Raw genomic sequence first — 23,319 nt, 5'->3', positions numbered from 1 at the left:
TTTATGGTCATGCCGTTTGGTTTAACTAATGCACCAGCTGTGTTCATGGACCTTATGAACCGAGTGTGTGGACCATACCTTGACAAGTTTGTCATTGTTTTCATTGATGACATACTTATTTACTCAAAGAATGACCAAGAACACGGTGAACATTTGAGAACGGTGTTAGAAGTATTGAGGAAGGAAGAATTGTACGCTAAGTTTTCAAAGTGTGCATTTTAGTTGGAAGAAGTTCAATTCCTCGGTCACATAGTGAACAAAGAAGGTATTAAGGTGGATCCGGCAAAGATAGAAACTGTTGAAAAGTGGGAAACCCCGAAAACTCCGAAACACATACGCCAGTTTTTAGGACTAGCTGGTTACTACAGAAGGTTCATCCAAGACTTTTCCAGAATATCAAAACCCTTGACTGCATTAACGCATAAAGGGAAGAAATTTGAATGGAATGATGAACAAGAGAAAGCATTTCAGTAATTGAAGAAAAAGCTAACTACGGCACCTATATTGTCATTGCCTGAAGGAAATGATGATTTTGTGATTTATTGTGACGCATCAAAGCAAGGTCTCGGTTGTGTATTAATGCAACGAACGAAGGTGATTGCTTATGCGTCTAGACAATTGAAGATTCACGAACAAAATTATACGACGCATGATTTGGAATTAGGCGCGGTTGTTTTTGTAGTGACCCGAACTTTTCCATGTTTATATATATTAATTGAGATTGATGTTTACATGATTAAATGTTTCCAACATGTTAAGCAATCAAACTTGTTAAGACTTGATTAATTGAAATATGTTTCATATAGACAATTGACCACCCAAGTTGATCGGTGATTCACGAACGTTAAAACTTGTAAAAACTATATGATGACATATATATGGATATATATATATAGTTAACATGATACTATGATAAGAAAACATATCATAAAGTATATTAACAATGAACTACATATGTAAAAACAAGACTACTAACTTAATGATTTTTAAACGAGACATATATGTAACGATTATCGTTGTAAAGACATTTAATGTATATATATCATATTAAGAGATATTCATACATGATAATATCATGATAATATAATAATTTAAAATCTCATTTGATATTATAAACATTGGGTTAACAACATTTAACAAGATCGTTAACCTAAAGGTTTCAAAACAACACTTACATGTAACGACTAACGATGACTTAACGACTCAGTTAAAATGTATATACATGTAGTGTTTTAATATGTATTTATACACTTTTGAAAGACTTCAATACACTTATCAAAATACTTCTACTTAACAAAAATGCTTACAATTACATCCTCGTTCAGTTTCATCAACAATTCTACTCGTATGCACCCGTATTCGTACTCGTACAATACACAGCTTTTAGATGTATGTACTATTGGTATATACACTCCAATGATCAGCTCTTAGCAGCCCATGTGAGTCACCTAACACATGTGGGAACCATCATTTGGCAACTAGCATGAAATATCTCATAAGATTACAAAAATATGAGTAATCATTCATGACTTATTTACATGAAAACAAAATTACATATCCTTTATATCTAATCCATACACCAACGACCAAAAACACCTACAAACACTTTCATTCTTCAATTTTCTTCATCTAATTGAATTCTCTCAAGTTCTATCTTCAAGTTCTAAGTGTTCTTCATAAATTCCAAAAGTTCTAGTTTCATAAAATCAAGAATACTTTCAAGTTTGCTAGCTCACTTCCAATCTTGTAAGGTGATCATCCAACCTCAAGAAATCTTTGTTTCTTACAGTAGGTTATCATTCTAATACAAGGTAATAATCATATTCAAACTTTGGTTCAATTTCTATAACTATAACAATCTTATTTCAAGTGATGATCTTACTTGAACTTGTTTTCGTGTCATGATTTTGCTTCAAGAACTTTGAGCCATCCAAGGATCCATTGAAGCTAGATCCATTTTTATCTTTTCCAGTAGGTTCATCCAAGGAACTTAAGGTAGTAATGATGTTCATAACATCATTCGATTCATACATATAAAGCTATCTTATTCGAAGGTTTAAACTTGTAATCACTAGAACATAGTTTAGTTAATTCTAAACTTGTTCGCAAATAAAAGTTAATCCTTCTAACTTGACTTTTAAAATCAACTAAACACATGTTCTATATCTATATGATATGCTAACTTAATGATTTAAAACCTGGAAACACGAAAAACACCGTAAAACCGGATTTACGCCGTCGTAGTAACACCGCGGGCTGTTTTGGGTTAGTTAATTAAAAACTATGATAAACTTTGATTTAAAAGTTGTTATTCTGAGAAAATGATTTTTATTATGAACATGAAACTATATCCAAAAATTATGGTTAAACTCAAAGTGGAAGTATGTTTTCTAAAATGGTCATCTAGACGTCGTTCTTTCGACTGAAATGACTACCTTTACAAAAACGACTTGTAACTTATTTCTCCGACTATAAACCTATACTTTTCTGTTTAGATTCATAAAATAGAGTTCAATATGAAACCATAGCAATTTGATTCACTCAAAACGGATTTAAAATGAAGAAGTTATGGGTAAAACAAGATTGGATAATTTTTCTCATTTTAGCTACGTGAAAATTGGTAACAAATCTATTCCAACCATAACTTAATCAACTTGTATTGTATATTATGTAATCTTGAGATACCATAGACACGTATACAATGTTTCGACCTATCATGTCGACACATCTATATATATTTCGGAACAACCATAGACACTCTATATGTGAATGTTGGAGTTAGCTATACAGGGTTGAGGTTGATTCCAAAATATATATAGTTTGAGTTGTGATCAATACTGAGATACGTATACACTGGGTCGTGGATTGATTCAAGATAATATTTATCGATTTATTTCTGTACATCTAACTGTGGACAACTAGTTGTAGGTTACTAACGAGGACAGCTGACTTAATAAACTTAAAACATCAAAATATATTAAAAGTGTTGTAAATATATTTTGAACATACTTTGATATATATGTATATATTGTTATAGGTTCGTGAATCAACCAGTGGCCAAGTCTTACTTCCCGACGAAGTAAAAATCTGTGAAAGTGAGTTATAGTCCCACTTTTAAAATCTAATATTTTTGGGATGAGAATACATGCAGGTTTTATAAATGATTTACAAAATAGACACAAGTACGTGAAACTACATTCTATGGTTGAATTATCGAAATCGAATATGCCCCTTTTTATTAAGTCTGGTAATCTAAGAATTAGGGAACAGACACCCTAATTGACGCGAATCCTAAAGATAGATCTATTGGGCCTAACAAACCCCATCCAAAGTACCGGATGCTTTAGTACTTCGAAATTTATATCATATCCGAAGGGTGTCCCGGAATGATGGGGATATTCTTATATATGCATCTTGTTATTGTCGGTTACCAGGTGTTCACCATATGAATGATTTTTATCTCTATGTATGGGATGTGTATTGAAATATGAAATCTTGTGGTCTATTGTTACGATTTGATATATATAGGTTAAACCTATAACTCACCAACATTTTTGTTGACGTTTTAAGCATGTTTATTCTCAGGTGATTATTAAGAGCTTCCGCTGTTGCATACTAAAATAAAGACAAGATTTGGAGTCCATGCTTGTATGATATTGTGTAAAAACTGCATTCAAGAAACTTATTTTGTTGTAACATATTTGTATTGTAAACCATTATGTAATGGTCGTGTGTAAACAGGATATTTTAGATTATCATTATTTGATAATCTACGTAAAGCTTTTTAAACCTTTATTGATGAAATAAAGGTTATGGTTTGTTTAAAAATGAATGCAGTCTTTGAAAAACGTCTCATATAGAGGTCAAAACCTCGCAACGAAATCAATTAATATGGAACGTTTTTAATCAATAAGAACGGGACATTTCAGTTGGTATCCGAGCGTTGGTCTTAGAGAACCAGAAAATTTGCATTAGTGTGTCTTATCGAGTTTGTTAGGATGCATTAGTGAGTCTGGACTTCGACCGTGTTTTCTTTAAAAATGATTGCTTAACATTTTTGTTGGAAACTATATATTTTTAACATATGAATATTATGTGATATATTAATCTCTTAACGTGTTTGATATTATGTGATAGATGTCTACCTCTAGAACAAGTCCCATTGACTCACCTAATAATAATGAAGAGTCAAATGTAAATTGGAATGATTTGTGGACTGATTCACAAGTTCCCGAAGAGGAACCGGAAGAAGAGTCGGAACCGGAAGAAGAATCGGAACCGGAAGAAGAATCGGAACCGGATGAAGAAATAGAACCGGTGGGGGAAATAATAAAACGGTTAAGTAAAAGAAAATCCTCAACCAACCGACCAAAGTTAATTATGGTCAATGGTGTTTCCGCCAAGGAAGCAAAATATTGGGAGGATTACCAATTCTCCGATGAATCGGATTCCGACGAGAATTCCGATGATGTTATAGAAATTACCCCAACTGAATTTAAAAAGGCAAAAGAAAATAATAAGGGAAAGGGCATAAAAATAGAGAAATCTAATTCCAACCCCGATGAACTTTATATGTATCGTCAACCCCCGAAGTCCTTAAGTTGTAACAATGACCCGGGAACCTCTAAACCACCAGGTTTTTCTAAACCAATGTGGACAACGACGGCTCGTATTAGGGGAACATCATATATCCCTAGAAACTTGGCAAAACGAACCAAAACCGAAGAAGAAGAAACGAGCGAGTCGGAATAAGATAGTTGTATTCGTGTGGTGTAATATATGTAATATAGTGTTCTTATGCTTTATGATATATGTAAAAATTACTTGTATTAATAAGTATTCTTTTATGAAACTAACTCTTGTCTATTTTACAGTTTAAAAACACAAAATGGATAGACAACCCAATATTTTAAGAGACCTACCCGGAGACATGATTGATGAAATCTTGTCTAGAGTCGGCCAGAATTCTTCGGCACAACTATTTAAGGCGAGATCAGTTTGTAAGACATTCGAAGAACGTTCCAAGAATGTCTTGGTTTATAAGAGACTTTCGTTTGAAAGATGGGGGATATCACATTGGGAAACCCATAAGTTACGATGTGTTTACTTTGACGCATATATTGCGGGGAACCCAAATGCTATTTTACGCAACGGGTTAAGAAATTATTTTGACTCAATATATCCGAATATTGGACTTCGTGATTTAGAAAAAGCGGCTAACATGCAACATAAAGAAGCATGTTATGCTTACGGATTAGTAATGTTCGCTTCTCACCAAAGTGAGAACAAGAACATCGGGCTACAACTATTAAACAAAACGTTTCCACAAGTGACGGAGTCGGTAATTGGGGTAAGAAATGAGGTTTTTAGATTATTACGGGACTGTTGGACATTACGTAACCCTCGTCCCTTTGATGACGTTACAACACGCTGTCTTATCAACGGCCATAACGGTTATGTTGCACAAGACCAAGGATGGGAAGTAGTCCTAGTAAAACCAGAATGCATGACTTGTTTCTGGACGTATGAATTACGTGTCTTTATTGCCTTTGCTGAACGACTTGTGTACTAGCTAGAATTGTCTTCACAACTATCTTGTATCAAAGTTATTGTGTGCTATATTTCATGCTTTATGTAAAATAAGCGGTATTGTAAGTTTGTAAAATATTGTATAAAAGTTTGAACGCGAAATATTATTATAATCAGTTTTTCATATAGAATTGTAGTAGTTGAATTGTATATTAGCTACTAAGTATGAACTTAACGGGTAGGTACTACCCGAATTTAAACTTATAAAACGCTAATATGAAGAAAAAGCTTTTATAAATGAGTTCATATTATGCTACGAAATACTATTAACTACTCTTAATATTCTGTATGATTAACTTGTTCCATTTAACTATTTTGAAGGAAATGGCACCGACTACTCGACACACCGTGAATATGAATGAAGAGGAATTCCGTACTTTTCTAGCTTCAAACATAGCCGCAGTACAGGCTGCACTACATACCAACAATAACCTTGGATCTAGCGGTACAGGAAATCGTGTAGGATGCACCTACAAAGAATTCACTGCCTGCAAACCTTTGGAATTTGATGGAACCGAAGGACCGATCGGATTGAAACGGTGGACCGAGAAGGTTGAATCGGTGTTTGCCATAAGTAAGTGTACTGAAGAGGACAAAGTGAAGTACGCTACGCATACCTTCACAGGTTCTGCGTTAACATGGTGGAATACCTATCTAGAGCAAGTGGGACAAGATGATGCGTACGCACTACCGTGGTCAGCATTCAAGCACTTGATGAACGAGAAGTACCGTCCCAGAACCGAGGTCAATAAGCTCAAGACAGAACTTAGAGGGTTACGAACCCAAGGATTTGATATTACCACGTACGAAAGACGATTCACAGAATTGTGCCTATTGTGTCCGGGAGCATTCGAAGATGAGGAAGAGAAGATCGACGCGTTTGTGAAAGGATTACCGGAAAGAATCCAAGAAGATATAAGTTCACACGAGCCCGCCTCCATACAACAGGCATGTAGAATGGCTCACAAACTAGTGAACCAGATTGAAGAAAGAATTAAAGAACAGACTGCTGAAGAGGCCAATGTGAAGCAAGTCAAAAGAAAGTGGGAGGAAAACGGTGATAAGAATCACCAATACAACAACAACAGCAATTACAACAATAATCGCAACAATTATCCCAACAATCGCAACATCAATCGCAACTACAACAAACGGCCCAACAACAACAACAACAACAACAGCAACTACAACAATCATCCCAACAACAATAATAACCGCAACAACAACAACAATCAGAAGCAGCTATGCCAAAGGTGTGAAAAGAATCACTCGGGGTTCTGCACCAAATTTTGCAACAAGTGTAAAAGAAATGGTCATAGCGCGGCGAAGTGTGAGGTCTACGGACCAGGGGTTAATAGAACGAAAGGAACAAATGGTGTCGGAACGAGTAATGGCGGAGCAAGTAGTGTCGGAGCAAGTTATGCCAATGTAGTTTGTTATAAATGTGGAAAACCAGGCCACATTATTAGAAATTGCCCGAACCAGGAGAACACGAATGGACAAGGCCGTGGAAGAGTTTTCAATATTAATGCGGTAGAGGCACAGGAAGACCCGGAGCTTGTTACGGGTACGTTTCTTATTGACAATAAATCTGCTTACGTTTTATTTGATTCGGGTGCGGATAGAAGCTATATGAGTAGAGATTTTTGTGCTAAATTAAGTTGTCCATTGACGCCTTTGGATAGTAAATTTTTACTCGAATTAGCAAATGGTAAATTAATTTCAGCAGATAATATATGTCGGAATCGAGAAATTAAACTGGTTAGCGAAACATTTAAGATTGATTTGATACCAGTAGAGTTAGGGAGTTTTGATGTGATAATCGGTATGGACTGGTTGAAAGAAGTGAAAGCGGAGATCGTTTGTTACAAAAATGCAATTCGCATTATACGAGAAAAAGGAAAACCCTTAATGGTGTACGGAGAAAAGGGCAACACGAAGCTACATCTTATTAGTAATTTAAAGGCACAAAAACTAATAAGAAAAGGTTGCTATGCTGTTCTAGCACACGTCGAGAAAGTACAAACTGAAGAAAAGAGCATCAATGATGTTCCCATTGCAAAAGAGTTTCCCGATGTATTTCCGAAAGAATTACCGGGATTACCCCCACATCGATCCGTTGAATTTCAAATAGATCTTGTACCAGGAGCTGCACCAATAGCTCGTGCTCCTTACAGACTCGCACCCAGCGAGATGAAAGAACTGCAAAGCCAATTACAAGAACTTTTAGAGCGTGGTTTCATTCGACCAAGCACATCACCGTGGGGAGCTCCTGTTTTGTTTGTCAAGAAGAAAGATGGTACATTCAGGTTGTGTATCGACTACCGAGAGTTGAACAAACTTACCATCAAGAACCGCTACCCACTACCGAGAATCGACGACTTATTTGATCAACTACAAGGCTCGTCTGTTTATTCAAAGATTGACTTACGTTCCGGGTATCATCAAATGCGGGTGAAAGAAGATGATATTCCAAAGACTGCTTTCAGAACACGTTACGGTCATTACGAGTTTATGGTCATGCCGTTTGGTTTAACTAATGCACCAGCTGTGTTCATGGACCTTATGAACCGAGTGTGTGGACCATACCTTGACAAGTTTGTCATTGTTTTCATTGATGACATACTTATTTACTCAAAGAATGACCAAGAACACGGTGAACATTTGAGAAAGGTGTTAGAAGTATTGAGGAAGGAAGAATTGTACGCTAAGTTTTCAAAGTGTGCATTTTGGTTGGAAGAAGTTCAATTCCTCGGTCACATAGTGAACAAAGAAGGTATTAAGGTGGATCCGGCAAAGATAGAAACTGTTGAAAAGTGGGAAACCCCGAAAACTCCGAAACACATACGCCAGTTTTTAGGACTAGCTGGTTACTACAGAAGGTTCATCCAAGACTTTTCCAGAATAGCAAAACCCTTGACTGCATTAACGCATAAAGGGAAGAAATTTGAATGGAATGATGAACAAGAGAAAGCGTTTCAGTTATTGAAGAAAAAGCTAACTACGGCACCTATATTGTCATTGCCAGAAGGGAATGATGATTTTGTGATTTATTGTGACGCATCAAAGCAAGGTCTCGGTTGTGTATTAATGCAACGAACGAAGGTGATTGCTTATGCGTCTAGACAATTGAAGATTCACGAACAAAATTATACGACGCATGATTTGGAATTAGGCGCGGTTGTTTTTGCATTAAAGACTTGGAGGCACTACTTATATGGGGTCAAAAGTATTATATATACCGACCATAAAAGTCTTCAACACATATTTAATCAGAAACAACTGAATATGAGGCAGCGTAGGTGGATTGAATTATTGAATGATTACGATTTTGAGATTCGTTACCACCCGGGGAAGGCAAATGTGGTAGCCGATGCCTTGAGCAGGAAGGATAGAGAACCCATTCGAGTAAAATCTATGAATATAATGATTCATAATAACTTTACTACTCAAATAAAGGAGGCGCAATAAGGAGTTTTAAAAGAGGGAAATTTAAAGGATGAAATACCCAAAGGATCGGAGAAGCATCTTAATATTCGGGAAGACGGAACCCGGTATAGGGCTGAAAGGATTTGGGTACCAAAATTTGGAGATATGAGAGAAATGGTACTTAGAGAAGCTCATAAAACCAGATACTCAATACATCCTGGAACGGGGAAGATGTACAAGGATCTCAAGAAACATTTTTGGTGGCCGGGTATGAAAGCTGATGTTTCTAAATACGTAGGAGAATGTTTGACGTGTTCTAAGGTCAAAGCTGAGCATCAGAAACCATCAGGTCTACTTCAACAACCCGAAATCCCGGAATGGAAATGGGAAAACATTACCATGGATTTCATCACTAAATTGCCAAGGACTGCAAGTGGTTTTGATACTATTTGGGTAATAGTTGATCGTCTCACCAAATCAGCACACTTCCTACCAATAAGAGAAGATGACAAGATGGAGAAGTTAGCACGACTGTATTTGAAGGAAGTCGTCTCTAGACATGGAATACCAATCTCTATTATCTCTGATAGGGATGGCAGGTTTATTTCAAGATTCTGGCAGACATTACAGCAAACATTAGGAACTCGTCTAGACATGAGTACTGCCTATCATCCACAAACTGATGGGCAGAGCGAAAGGACGATACAAACGCTTGAAGACATGCTACGAGCATGTGTTATTGATTTCGGAAACAGTTGGGATCGACATCTACCGTTAGCAGAATTTTCCTACAACAACAGCTACCATTCAAGCATTGAGATGGCGCCGTTTGAAGCACTTTATGGTAGAAAGTGCAGGTCTCCGATTTGTTGGAGTGAGGTGGGGGATAGACAGATTACGGGTCCGGAGATTATACAAGAAACTACCGAGAAGATCATCCAAATTCAACAACGGTTGAAAACCGCCCAAAGTCGACAAAAGAGCTACGCTGACATTAAAAGAAAAGATATAGAATTTGAAATTGGAGAGATGGTCATGCTTAAAGTTTCACCTTGGAAAGGCGTTGTTCGATTTGGTAAACGAGGGAAATTAAATCCAAGGTATATTGGACCATTCAAGATTATTGATCGTGTCGGACCAGTAGCTTACCGACTTGAGTTACCTCAACAACTCGCGGCTGTACATAACACTTTCCACGTCTCGAATTTGAAGAAATGTTTTGCTAAAGAAGATCTCACTATTCCGTTAGATGAAATCCAAATCAACGAAAAACTCCAATTCATCGAAGAACCCGTCGAAATAATGGATCGTGAGGTTAAAAGACTTAAGCAAAACAAGATACCAATTGTTAAGGTTCGATGGAATGCTCGTAGAGGACCCGAGTTCACCTGGGAGCGTGAAGATCAGATGAAGAAGAAATACCCGCATCTATTTCCAGAAGATTCGTCAACACCTTCAACAGCTTAAAATTTCGGGACGAAATTTATTTAACGGGTAGGTACTGTAGTGACCCGAACTTTTCCATGTTTATATATATTAATTGAGATTGATGTTTACATGATTAAATGTTTCCAACATGTTAAGCAATCAAACTTGTTAAGACTTGATTAATTGAAATATGTTTCATATAGACAATTGACCACCCAAGTTGATCGGTGATTCACGAACGTTAAAACTTGTAAAAACTATATGATGACATATATATGGATATATATATATAGTTAACATGATACTATGATAAGAAAACATATCATAAAGTATATTAACAATGAACTACATATGTAAAAACAAGACTACTAACTTAATGATTTTTAAACGAGACATATATGTAACGATTATCGTTGTAAAGACATTTAATGTATATATATCATATTAAGAGATATTCATACATGATAATATCATGATAATATAATAATTTAAAATCTCATTTGATATTATAAACATTGGGTTAACAACATTTAACAAGATCGTTAACCTAAAGGTTTCAAAACAACACTTACATGTAACGACTAACGATGACTTAACGACTCAGTTAAAATGTATATACATGTAGTGTTTTAATATGTATTTATACACTTTTGAAAGACTTCAATACACTTATCAAAATACTTCTACTTAACAAAAATGCTTACAATTACATCCTCGTTCAGTTTCATCAACAATTCTACTCGTATGCACCCGTATTCGTACTCGTACAATACACAGCTTTTAGATGTATGTACTATTGGTATATACACTCCAATGATCAGCTCTTAGCAGCCCATGTGAGTCACCTAACACATGTGGGAACCATCATTTGGCAACTAGCATGAAATATCTCATAAGATTACAAAAATATGAGTAATCATTCATGACTTATTTACATGAAAACAAAATTACATATCCTTTATATCTAATCCATACACCAACGACCAAAAACACCTACAAACACTTTCATTCTTCAATTTTCTTCATCTAATTGAATTCTCTCAAGTTCTATCTTCAAGTTCTAAGTGTTCTTCATAAATTCCAAAAGTTCTAGTTTCATAAAATCAAGAATACTTTCAAGTTTGCTAGCTCACTTCCAATCTTGTAAGGTGATCATCCAACCTCAAGAAATCTTTGTTTCTTACAGTAGGTTATCATTCTAATACAAGGTAATAATCATATTCAAACTTTGGTTCAATTTCTATAACTATAACAATCTTATTTCAAGTGATGATCTTACTTGAACTTGTTTTCGTGTCATGATTTTGCTTCAAGAACTTTGAGCCATCCAAGGATCCATTGAAGCTAGATCCATTTTTCTCTTTTCCAGTAGGTTCATCCAAGGAACTTAAGGTAGTAATGATGTTCATAACATCATTCGATTCATACATATAAAGCTATCTTATTCGAAGGTTTAAACTTGTAATCACTAGAACATAGTTTAGTTAATTCTAAACTTGTTCGCAAATAAAAGTTAATCCTTCTAACTTGACTTTTAAAATCAACTAAACACATGTTCTATATCTATATGATATGCTAACTTAATGATTTAAAACCTGGAAACACGAAAAACACCGTAAAACCGGATTTACGCCGTCGTAGTAACACCGCGGGCTGTTTTGGGTTAGTTAATTAAAAACTATGATAAACTTTGATTTAAAAGTTGTTATTCTGAGAAAATGATTTTTATTATGAACATGAAACTATATCCAAAAATTATGGTTAAACTCAAAGTGGAAGTATGTTTTCTAAAATGGTCATCTAGACGTCGTTCTTTCGACTGAAATGACTACCTTTACAAAAACGACTTGTAACTTATTTCTCCGACTATAAACCTATACTTTTCTGTTTAGATTCATAAAATAGAGTTCAATATGAAACCATAGCAATTTGATTCACTCAAAACGGATTTAAAATGAAGAAGTTATGGGTAAAACAAGATTGGATAATTTTTCTCATTTTAGCTACGTGAAAATTGGTAACAAATCTATTCCAACCATAACTTAATCAACTTGTATTGTATATTATGTAATCTTGAGATACCATAGACACGTATACAATGTTTCGACCTATCATGTCGACACATCTATATATATTTCGGAACAACCATAGACACTCTATATGTGAATGTTGGAGTTAGCTATACAGGGTTGAGGTTGATTCCAAAATATATATAGTTTGAGTTGTGATCAATACTGAGATACGTATACACTGGGTCGTGGATTGATTCAAGATAATATTTATCGATTTATTTCTGTACATCTAACTGTGGACAACTAGTTGTAGGTTACTAACGAGGACAGCTGACTTAATAAACTTAAAACATCAAAATATATTAAAAGTGTTGTAAATATATTTTGAACATACTTTGATATATATGTATATATTGTTATAGGTTCGTGAATCAACCAGTGGCCAAGTCTTACTTCCCGACGAAGTAAAAATCTGTGAAAGTGAGTTATAGTCCCACTTTTAAAATCTAATATTTTTGGGATGAGAATACATGCAGGTTTTATAAATGATTTACAAAATAGACACAAGTACGTGAAACTACATTCTATGGTTGAATTATCGAAATCGAATATGCCCCTTTTTATTAAGTCTGGTAATCTAAGAATTAGGGAACAGACACCCTAATTGACGCGAATCCTAAAGATAGATCTATTGGGCCTAACAAACCCCATCCAAAGTACCGGATGCTTTAGTACTTCGAAATTTATATCATATCCGAAGGGTGTCCCGGAATGATGGGGATATTCTTATATATGCATCTTGTTATTGTCGGTTACCAGGTGTTCACCATATGAATGATTTTTATCTCTATGTATGGGATGTGTATTGAAATATGAAATCTTGTGGTCTATTGTTACGATTTGATATATATAGGTTAAACCTATAACTCACCAACATTTTTGTTGACGTTTTAAGCATGTTTATTCTCAGGTGATTATTAAGAGCTTCCGCTGTTGCATACTAAAATAAAGACAAGATTTGGAGTCCATGCTTGTATGATATTGTGTAAAAACTGCATTCAAGAAACTTATTTTGTTGTAACATATTTGTATTGTAAACCATTATGTAATGGTCGTGTGTAAACAGGATATTTTAGATTATCATTATTTGATAATCTACGTAAAGCTTTTTAAACCTTTATTGATGAAATAAAGGTTATGGTTTGTTTAAAAATGAATGCAGTCTTTGAAAAACGTCTCATATAGAGGTCAAAACCTCGCAACGAAATCAATTAATATGGAACGTTTTTAATCAATAAGAACGGGACATTTCAGTTTTTGCATTAAAGACTTGGAGGCACTACTTATATGGGGTCAAAAGTATTATATATACCGACCACAAAAGTCTTCAACACATATTTAATCAGAAACAACTGAATATGAGGCAGCGTAGGTGGATTGAATTGTTGAATGATTACGACTTTGAGATTCGTTACCACCCGGAGAAGGCAAATGTGGTAGCCGATGCCTTGAGCAGGAAGGATAGAGAACCCATTCGAGTAAAATCTATGAATATAATGATTCATAATAACCTTACTACTCAAATAAAGAAGGCGCAACAAGGAGTTTTAAAAGAGGGAAATTTAAAGGATGAAATACCCAAAGGATCGGAGAAGCATCTTAATATTCGGGAAGACGGAACCCGGTATAGGGCTGAAAGGATTTAGGTACCAAAATTTAGAGATATGAGAGAAATGGTACTTAGAGAAGCTCATAAAACCAGATACTCAATACATCCTGGAAAGGGAAAGATGTACAAGGATCTCAAGAAACATTTTTGGTGGCCGGGTATGAAAGCCGATGTTGCTAAATACGTAGGAGAATGTTTGACGTGTTCTAAGGTCAAAGCTGAGCATCAGAAACCATCAGGTCTACTTCAACAACCCGAAATCCTGGAATGAAAATGGGAAAACATTACCATGGATTTCATTACTAAATTGCCAAGGACTGCAAGTGGTTTTGATACTATTTGGGTAATAGTTGATCGTCTCACCAAATCAGCACACTTCCTGCCAATAAGAGAAGATGACAAGATGGAGAAGTTAGCACGACTGTATTTGAAGGAAGTCGTCTCCAGACATGGAATACCAATCTCTATTATCTCTGATAGGGATGGCAGATTTATTTCAAGATTCTGGCAGACATTACAGCAAGCATTAGGAACTTGTCTAGACATGAGTACTGCCTATCATCCACAAACTGATGGGCATAGCGAAAGGATGATACAAATGCTTGAAGACATGCTACGAGCATGTGTTATTGATTTCGGAAACAGTTGGGATCGACATCTACCGTTAGCAGAATTTTCCTACAACAACAGCTACCATTCAAGCATTGAGATAGCGCCATTTGAAGCACTTTATGGTAGAAAGTGCAGGTCTCCGATTTGTTGGAGTGAAGTGGGGGATATACAGATTACGGGTCCGGAGATTATACAAGAAACTACCGAGAAGATCATCCAAATTCAACAACGGTTGAAAACCGCCCAAAGTCGACAAAAGAGCTACGCTGACATTAAAAGAAAAGATATAGATTTTGAAATTGGAGAGATGGTCATGCTTAAAGTTGCACCTTGGAAAGGCGTTGTTCGATTTGGTAAACGAGGGAAATTAAATCCAAGGTATATTGGACCATTCAAGATTATTGATCGTGTCGGACCAGTAGCTTACCGACTTGAGTTACCTCAACAACTCGCGGCTGTACATAACACTTTCCACATCTCGAATTTGAAGAAATGTTTTGCTAAATAAGATCTCACTATTCCGTTAGATGAAATCCAAATCAACGAAAAACTCCAATTCATCGAAGAACCCGTCGAAATAATGGATCGTGAGGTTAAAAGACTTAAGCAAAACAAGATACCAATTGTTAAGGTTCGATGGAATGCTCGTAGAGGACTCGAGTTCACCTGGGAGCGTGAAGATCAGATGAAGAAGAAATACCCGTATCTATTTCCAGAAGATTCGTCAACACCTTCAACAGCTTAAAATTTCGGGACGAAATTTATTTAACGGGTAGGTACTGTAGTGACCCGAACTTTTCCATGTTTATATATATTAATTGAGATTGATATTTACATGATTAAATGTTTCCAACAAGTTAAGAAATCAAACTTGTTAAGACTTGATTAATTGAAATATGTTTCATATAGACAATTGACCACCCAAGTTGACCGGTGATTCACGAACGTTAAAACTTGTAAAAACTATATGATGACATATATATGGATATATATATAGTTAACATGATACTATGATAAGTAAACATATCATTAAGTATATTAACAATGAACTACATATGTAAAAACAAGACTACTAACTTAATGATTTTTAAACGAGACATATATGTAACGATTATCGTTGTAAAGACATTTTATGTATATATATCATATTAAGAGATATTCATACATGATAATATCATGATAATATAATAATTTAAAATCTCATTTGATATTATAAACATTGGGTTAACAACATTTAACAAGATCGTTAACCTAAAGGTTTCAAAACAACACTTACATGTAACGACTAACGATGACTTAACGACTCAGTTAAAATGTATATACATGTAGTGTTTTAATATGTATTTATACACTTTTGAAAGACTTAAATACACTTATCAAAATACTTCTACTTAACAAAAATACTTAGAATTACATCCTCGTTCAGTTTCATCAACAATTCTACTCGTATGCACCCGTATTCGTACTCGTACAATACACAGCTTTTAGATGTATGTACTATTGGTATATACACTCCAATGATCAGCTATTAGTAGCCCATGTGATTCACCTAACATATGTGGGAACCATCATTTGGCAACTATCATGAAATATCTCATAAAATTACAAAAATATGAGTAATCATTCATGACTTATTTACATGAAAACAAAATTACATATCCTTTATATCAAATCCATACACCAACGACCAAAAACATCTACAAACACTTTCATTCTTCAATTTTCTTCATCTAATTGATCTCTCTCAAGTTCTATCTTCAAGTTCTAAGTGTTCTTCATAAATTTTACAAGTTCTAGTTACATAAAATCAAGAATACTTTCAAGTTTGCTAGCTCACTTCCAATCTTGTAAGGTGATCATCCAACCTCAAGAAATCTTTGTTTCTTACAGTAGGTTATCATTCTAATACAAGGTAATAATCATATTCAAACTTTGGTTCAATTTCTATAACTATAACAATCTTATTTCAAGTGATGATCTTACTTGAATTTGTTTTCGTGTCTTGATTCTGCTTCAAGAACTTCGAGCCATCCAAGGATCCGTTGAAGCTAGATCCATTTTTCTCTTTTCTAGTAGGTTTATCCAAGGAACTTAAGGTAGTAATGATGTTCATAACATTATTCGATTCATACATATAAAGCTATCTTATTCAAAGGTTTAAACTTGTAATCACTAGAACATAGTTTAGTTAATTCTAAACTTGTTCACAAACAAAATTTAATCCTTCTAACTTGACTTTTAAAATCAACTAAACACATGTTCTATATCTATATGATATGCTAACTTAATGATTTAAAACCTGGAAACACGAAAAACACCGTAAAACCGGATTTACGCCGTCGTAGTAACACCGTGGGCTGTTTTGGGTTAGTTAATTAAAAACTATGATAAACTTTGATTTAAAAGTTGTTATTCTGAGAAAATGATTTTTATTATGAACATGAAACTATATCCAAAAATTATGGTTAGACTCAAAGTGGAAGTATGTTTTCTAAAATGGTCATCTAGACGTCGTTCTTTCGACTGAAATGACTACCTTTACAAAAATGACTTGTAACTTATTTTTCCGACTATAAACCTATATTTTTTCTGTTTATATTCATAAAATAGAGTTCAATATGAAACCATAGCAATTTGATTCACTCAAAACGGATTTAAAATGAAGAAGTTATGGGTAAAACAAGATTGGATAATTTTTCTCATTTTAGCTACGTGAAAATTGGTAACAAATCTATTCCAACCATAACTTAATCAACTTGTATTGTATATTATGTAATCTTGAGATACCATAGACACGTATACAATGTTTCGACCTATCATGTCGACACATCTATATATATTTTGGAACAACCATAGACACTCTATATGTGAATGTTGGAGTTAGCTATACAGGGTTGTGGTTGATTCCAAAATATATATAGTTTGAGTTGTGATCAATACTGAGATATGTATACACTGGGTCGTGGATTGATTCAAGATAATATTTATCGATTTATTTCTGTACATCTAACTGTGGACAACTAGTTGTAGGTTACTAACGAGGACAGCTGACTTAATAAACTTAAAACATCAAAATATATTAAAAGTGTTGTAAATATATTTTGAACATACTTTGATATATATGTATATATTGTTATAGGTTCGTGAATCAACCAGTGGCCAAGTCTTACTTCCCGACGAAGTAAAAATCTGTGAAAGTGAGTTATAGTCCCACTTTTAAAATCTAATATTTTTGGGATGAGAATACATGCAGGTTTTATAAATGATTTACAAAATAGACACAAGTACGTGAAACTACATTCTATGGTTGAATTATCGAAATCGAATATGCCCCTTTTTATTAAGTCTGGTAATCAAAGAATTAGGGAACAGACACCCTAATTGACGCGAATCCTAAAGATAGATCTATTGGGCCTAACAAACCCCATCCAAAGTACCGGATGCTTTAGTACTTCGAAATTTATATCATATCCGAAGGGTGTCCCGGAATGATGGGGATATTCTTATATATGCATCTTGTTAATGTCGGTTACCAGGTGTTCACCATATGAATGATTTTTATCTCTATGTATGGAATGTGTATTGAAATATGGAATCTTGTGGTCTATTATTATGATTTGATATATATAGGTTAAACCTATAACTCACCAACATTTTTGTTGATGTTTTAAGCATGTTTATTCTCAGGTGATTATTAAGAGCTTCCGCTGTCGCATACTTAAATAAGGACGAGATTTGGAGTCCATGCTTGTATGATATTGTGTAAAAACTGCATTCAAGAAACTTATTTTGTTGTAACATATTTGTATTGTAAACCATTATGTAATGGTCGTGTGTAAACAGGATATTTTAGATTATCATTATTTGATAATCTACGTAAAGCTTTTTAAACCTTTATTGATGAAATAAAGGTTATGGTTTGTTTTAAAATGAATGCAGTCTTTGAAAAACATCTCATATAGAGGTCAAAACCTCGTAACGAAATCAATTAATATGGAACATTTTTAATCAATAAGAACGGGACATTTCAGGAACCATCATTTGGCAACTAGCATGAAATATCTCATAAAATTACAAAAATATGAGTAATCATTCATGACTTATTTACATGAAAACAAAATTACATATCCTTTATATCTAATCTATACACCAACGACCAAAAACACCTACAAACACTTTCATTCTTCAATTTTCTTCATCTAATTGATCTCTCTCAAGTTCTGTCTTCAAGTTCTAAGTGTTCTTCATAAATTCTACAAGTTCTAGTTACATAAAATCAAGAATACTTTCAAGTTTGCTAGCTCACTTCCAATCTTGTAAGGTGATCATCCAACCTCAAGAAATCTTTGTTTCTTACAGTAGGTTATCATTCTAATACAAGGTAATAATCATATTCAAACTTTGGTTCAATTTCTATAACTATAACAATCTTATTTCAAGTGATGATCTTACTTGAACTTGTTTTCGTGTCATGATTCTGCTTCAAGAACTTCGAGCCATCCAAGGATCCGTTGAAGCTAGATCCATTTTTCTCTTTTCCAGTAGGTTTATCCAAGGAACTTGAGGTAGTAATGATGTTCATAACATCATTCGATTCATACATATAAAGCTATCTTATTCGAAGGTTTAAACTTGTAATCACAAGAACATAGTTTAGTTAATTCTAAACTTGTTCGCAAATAAAAGTTAATCCTTCTAACTTGACTTTTAAAATCAACTAAACACATGTTCTATATCTATATGATATGCTAACTTAATGATTTAAAACCTGGAAACACGAAAAACACCGTAAAACCGGATTTACGCCATCGTAGTAACACCGCGGGCTGTTTTGGGTTAGTTAATTAAAAACTATGATAAACTTTGATTTAAAAGTTGTTATTCTGAGAAAATGATTTTTATTATTAACATGAAACTATATCCAAAAATTATGGTTAAACTCAAAGTGGAAGTATGTTTTCTAAAATGGTCATCTAGACGTCGTTCTTTCGACTGAAATGACTACCTTTACAAAAACGACTTGTAACTTATTTTTCTGACTATAAACCTATACTTTTCTGTTTAGATTCATAAAATAGAGTTCAATATGAAACCATAGCAATTTGATTCACTCAAAACGGATTTAAAATGAAGAAGTTATGGGTAAAACAAGATTGGATAATTTTTCTCATTTTAGCTACGTGAAAATTGGTAACAAATCTATTCCAACCATAACTTAATCAACTTGTATTGTATATTATGTAATCTTGAGATACCATAGACACGTATACAATGTTTCGACCTATCATGTCGACACATCTATATATATTTCGGAACAACCATAGACACTCTATATGTGAATGTTAGAGTTAGCTATACGGGGTTGAGGTTGATTCCAAAATATATATAGTTTGAGTTGTGATCAATACTGAGATACGTATACACTGGGTCGTGGATTGATTCAAGATAATATTTATCGATTTATTTCTGTACATCTAACTGTGGACAACTAGTTGTAGGTTACTAACGAGGACAGCTGACTTAATAAACTTAAAACATCAAAATATATTAAAAGTGTTGTAAATATATTTTGAACATACTTTGATATATATGTATATATTGTTATAGGTTCGTGAATCAACCAGTGGCCAAGTCTTACTTCCCGACGAAGAAAAAATCTGTGAAAGTGAGTTATAGTCCCACTTTTAAAATCTAATATTTTTGGGATGAGAATACATGCAGGTTTTATAAATGATTTACAAAATAGACACAAGTACGTGAAACTACATTCTATGGTTGAATTATCGAAATCGAATATGCCCCTTTTTATTAAGTCTGGTAATCTAAGAATTAGGGAACAGACACCCTAATTGACGCTAATCCTAAAGATAGATCTATTGGGCCTAACAAACCCCATCCAAAGTACCAGATGCTTTAGTACTTCAAAATTTATATCATATCCGAAGGGTATCCCGGAATGATGGGGATATTCTTATATATGCATCTTGTTAAAGTCGGTTACCAGGTGTTCACCATTTGAATTATTTTTATCTCTATGTATGGGATGTGTATTGAAATATGAAATCTTGTGGTCTATTGTTACGATTTGATATATATATATAGGTTAAACCTATAACTCACCAACATTTTTGTTGACGTTTAAAGCATGTTTATTCTCAGGTGAATACTAAGAGCTTCCGCTTTACATACTAAAATAAGGACAAGATTTGGAGTCCATGTTTGTATGATATTGTGTAAAAACTGCATTCAAGAAACTGATTTCGATGTAACATATTTGTATTGTAAACCATTATATAATGGTCGTGTGTAAACAGGATATTTTAGATTATCATTATTTGATAATCTACGTAAAGCTTTTTAAACCTTTATTTATGAAATAAAGGTTATGGTTTGTTTTAAAAATGAATGCAGTCTTTGAAAAACGTCTCATATAGAGGTCAAAACCTCGCAACGAAATCAATTAATATGGAACATTTTTAATCAATAAGAACGGGACATTTCAGTTGGTATCCGAGCGTTGGTCTTAGAGAACCAGAATTTTGCATTAGTGTGTCTTATCGAGTTTGTTAGGATGCATTAGTGAGTCTGGACTTCGACCGTGTTTACTTGAAAAATGATTGCTTAACAAATTTTGTTGGAAACTATATATTTTTAACATGTGAATATTATGTGATATATTAATCTCTTAACGCGTTTGATATTATGTGATAGATGTCTACCTCTAGAACAAGTCCCATTGACTCACCTAATAATAATGAAGAGTCAAATGTAAATTGGAATGATTCGTGGACTGATTCACAAGTTCCCGAAGAAGAACCGGAAGAAGAGTCGGAACCGGAAGAAGAATCGGAACCGGAAGAAGAAATAGAACCAGTGGGGGAAATAATAAAACGGTTAAGTAGAAGAAAATCCTCAACCAACCGACCAAAGTTAATTATGGTCAATGGTGTTTCCGCCAAGGAAGCAAAGTATTGGGAGGATTACCAATTCTCCGATGAATCGGATCCCGACAAGGATTCCGATGATGTTATAGAAATTACCCCAATACAATTTAATAAGGCAAAAGAGAACAATAAGGGAAAGGGCATAAAAATAGAAAAATTTGATTCCAAACCCGATGAACTTTATATGTATCATCAACACCCGTATTTCTTAAGTTGTGACAATAACCCGGGAACCTCTAAACCACCAGGTTTTTCTAAACCAATGTGGAAAACGACGGCTCGTATTAGGGAAACATCATATATCCTTAGAAACTTGGCAAAATGAACCAAAACCGAAGAAGAAGAAACGAGCGAGTCGGAATAAGATAGTTATATTCGTGTGGTGTAATATATGTAATATAGTGTGCTTATGCTTTATGATATATGTAAAAATTGCTTGTATTAATAAGTATTTTTTTTATGAATCTAACTCTTGTCTATTTTACAGTATAAAAACACAAAATGGATAGACAACCCAATATTTTAAGAGACCTACCCGGAGACATGATTGATGAAATCTTGTCTAGAGTCGGTCAGAATTCCTCGGCACAACTATTTAAGGCGAGATCAGTTTGTAAGACATTCGAAGAACGTTCCAAGAATGCCTTGATTTATAAAAGGCTTTCGTTCGAAAGATGGGGGATATCACATTGGGAAATCCATAAATTACGATGTGTTTACTTTGACGCATATATTGCGGGGAGCCCAAATGCTATTTTACGCAATGGGTTAAGAAATTATTTTGACTCAATATATCTGAATATAGGACTTCGTGATTTAGAAAAAGCGGCTAACATGCAACATAAGGAAGCATGTTATGCTTACGGGTTAGTAATATTCGCTTCTCACCAAAGTGAGAACAAGAACATCGGACTACAACTATTAAACAAAACTTTCCCACAAGTGGCGGAGTCGGTAATTGGGGTAAGAAATGAGGTTTTTAGGTTATTACGAGACTGTTGGTCATTACGTAACCCTCGTCCCTTTGACGACGTTACAACACGCTGTCTTATCAACGGCCATAACGGTTATGTTCCACAAGACCAAGGATGGGAAGTAGTCCTAGTAAAACCAGAATGCATGACTTGTTTCTGGACGTATGAATTACGTGTCTTTATTGCCTTTGCTGAATGACTTGTGTACTAGCTAGAATTATCTTCACAACTATCTTGTATCAAAGTTATTATGTGCTATATTTCATGCTTTATGTAAAATAAGCGGTATTGTAAGTTTATAAAATATTGTATAAAAGTTTGAACGCGAAATATTATTATAATCAGTTTTTCATATAGAATTGTAGTAGTTGAATTGTATGTTAGCTACTAAGTATGAACTTAACGGGTAGGTACTACCCGAATTTAAACTTATAAAATGCTAATATGAAGAAAAAGCTTTTATAAATGAGTTCATATTATGCTACGAAATACTATTAACTACTCTTAATATTCTGTATGATTAACTTGTTCCATTTGAATATTTTGAAGGAAATGGCACCGACTACTTGACACACCGTGAATATGAATGAAGAGGAATTCCGTACTTTTCTAGCTTCAAACATAGCCGCAGTACAGGCTGCTCTACATACCAACAATAACCT

Source organism: Rutidosis leptorrhynchoides, chromosome 3, assembly GCF_046630445.1.
Source record: "Rutidosis leptorrhynchoides isolate AG116_Rl617_1_P2 chromosome 3, CSIRO_AGI_Rlap_v1, whole genome shotgun sequence".
Classification (NCBI taxonomy): domain Eukaryota; kingdom Viridiplantae; phylum Streptophyta; class Magnoliopsida; order Asterales; family Asteraceae; genus Rutidosis; species Rutidosis leptorrhynchoides.
This window is presented reverse-complemented; position numbering follows the sequence as displayed.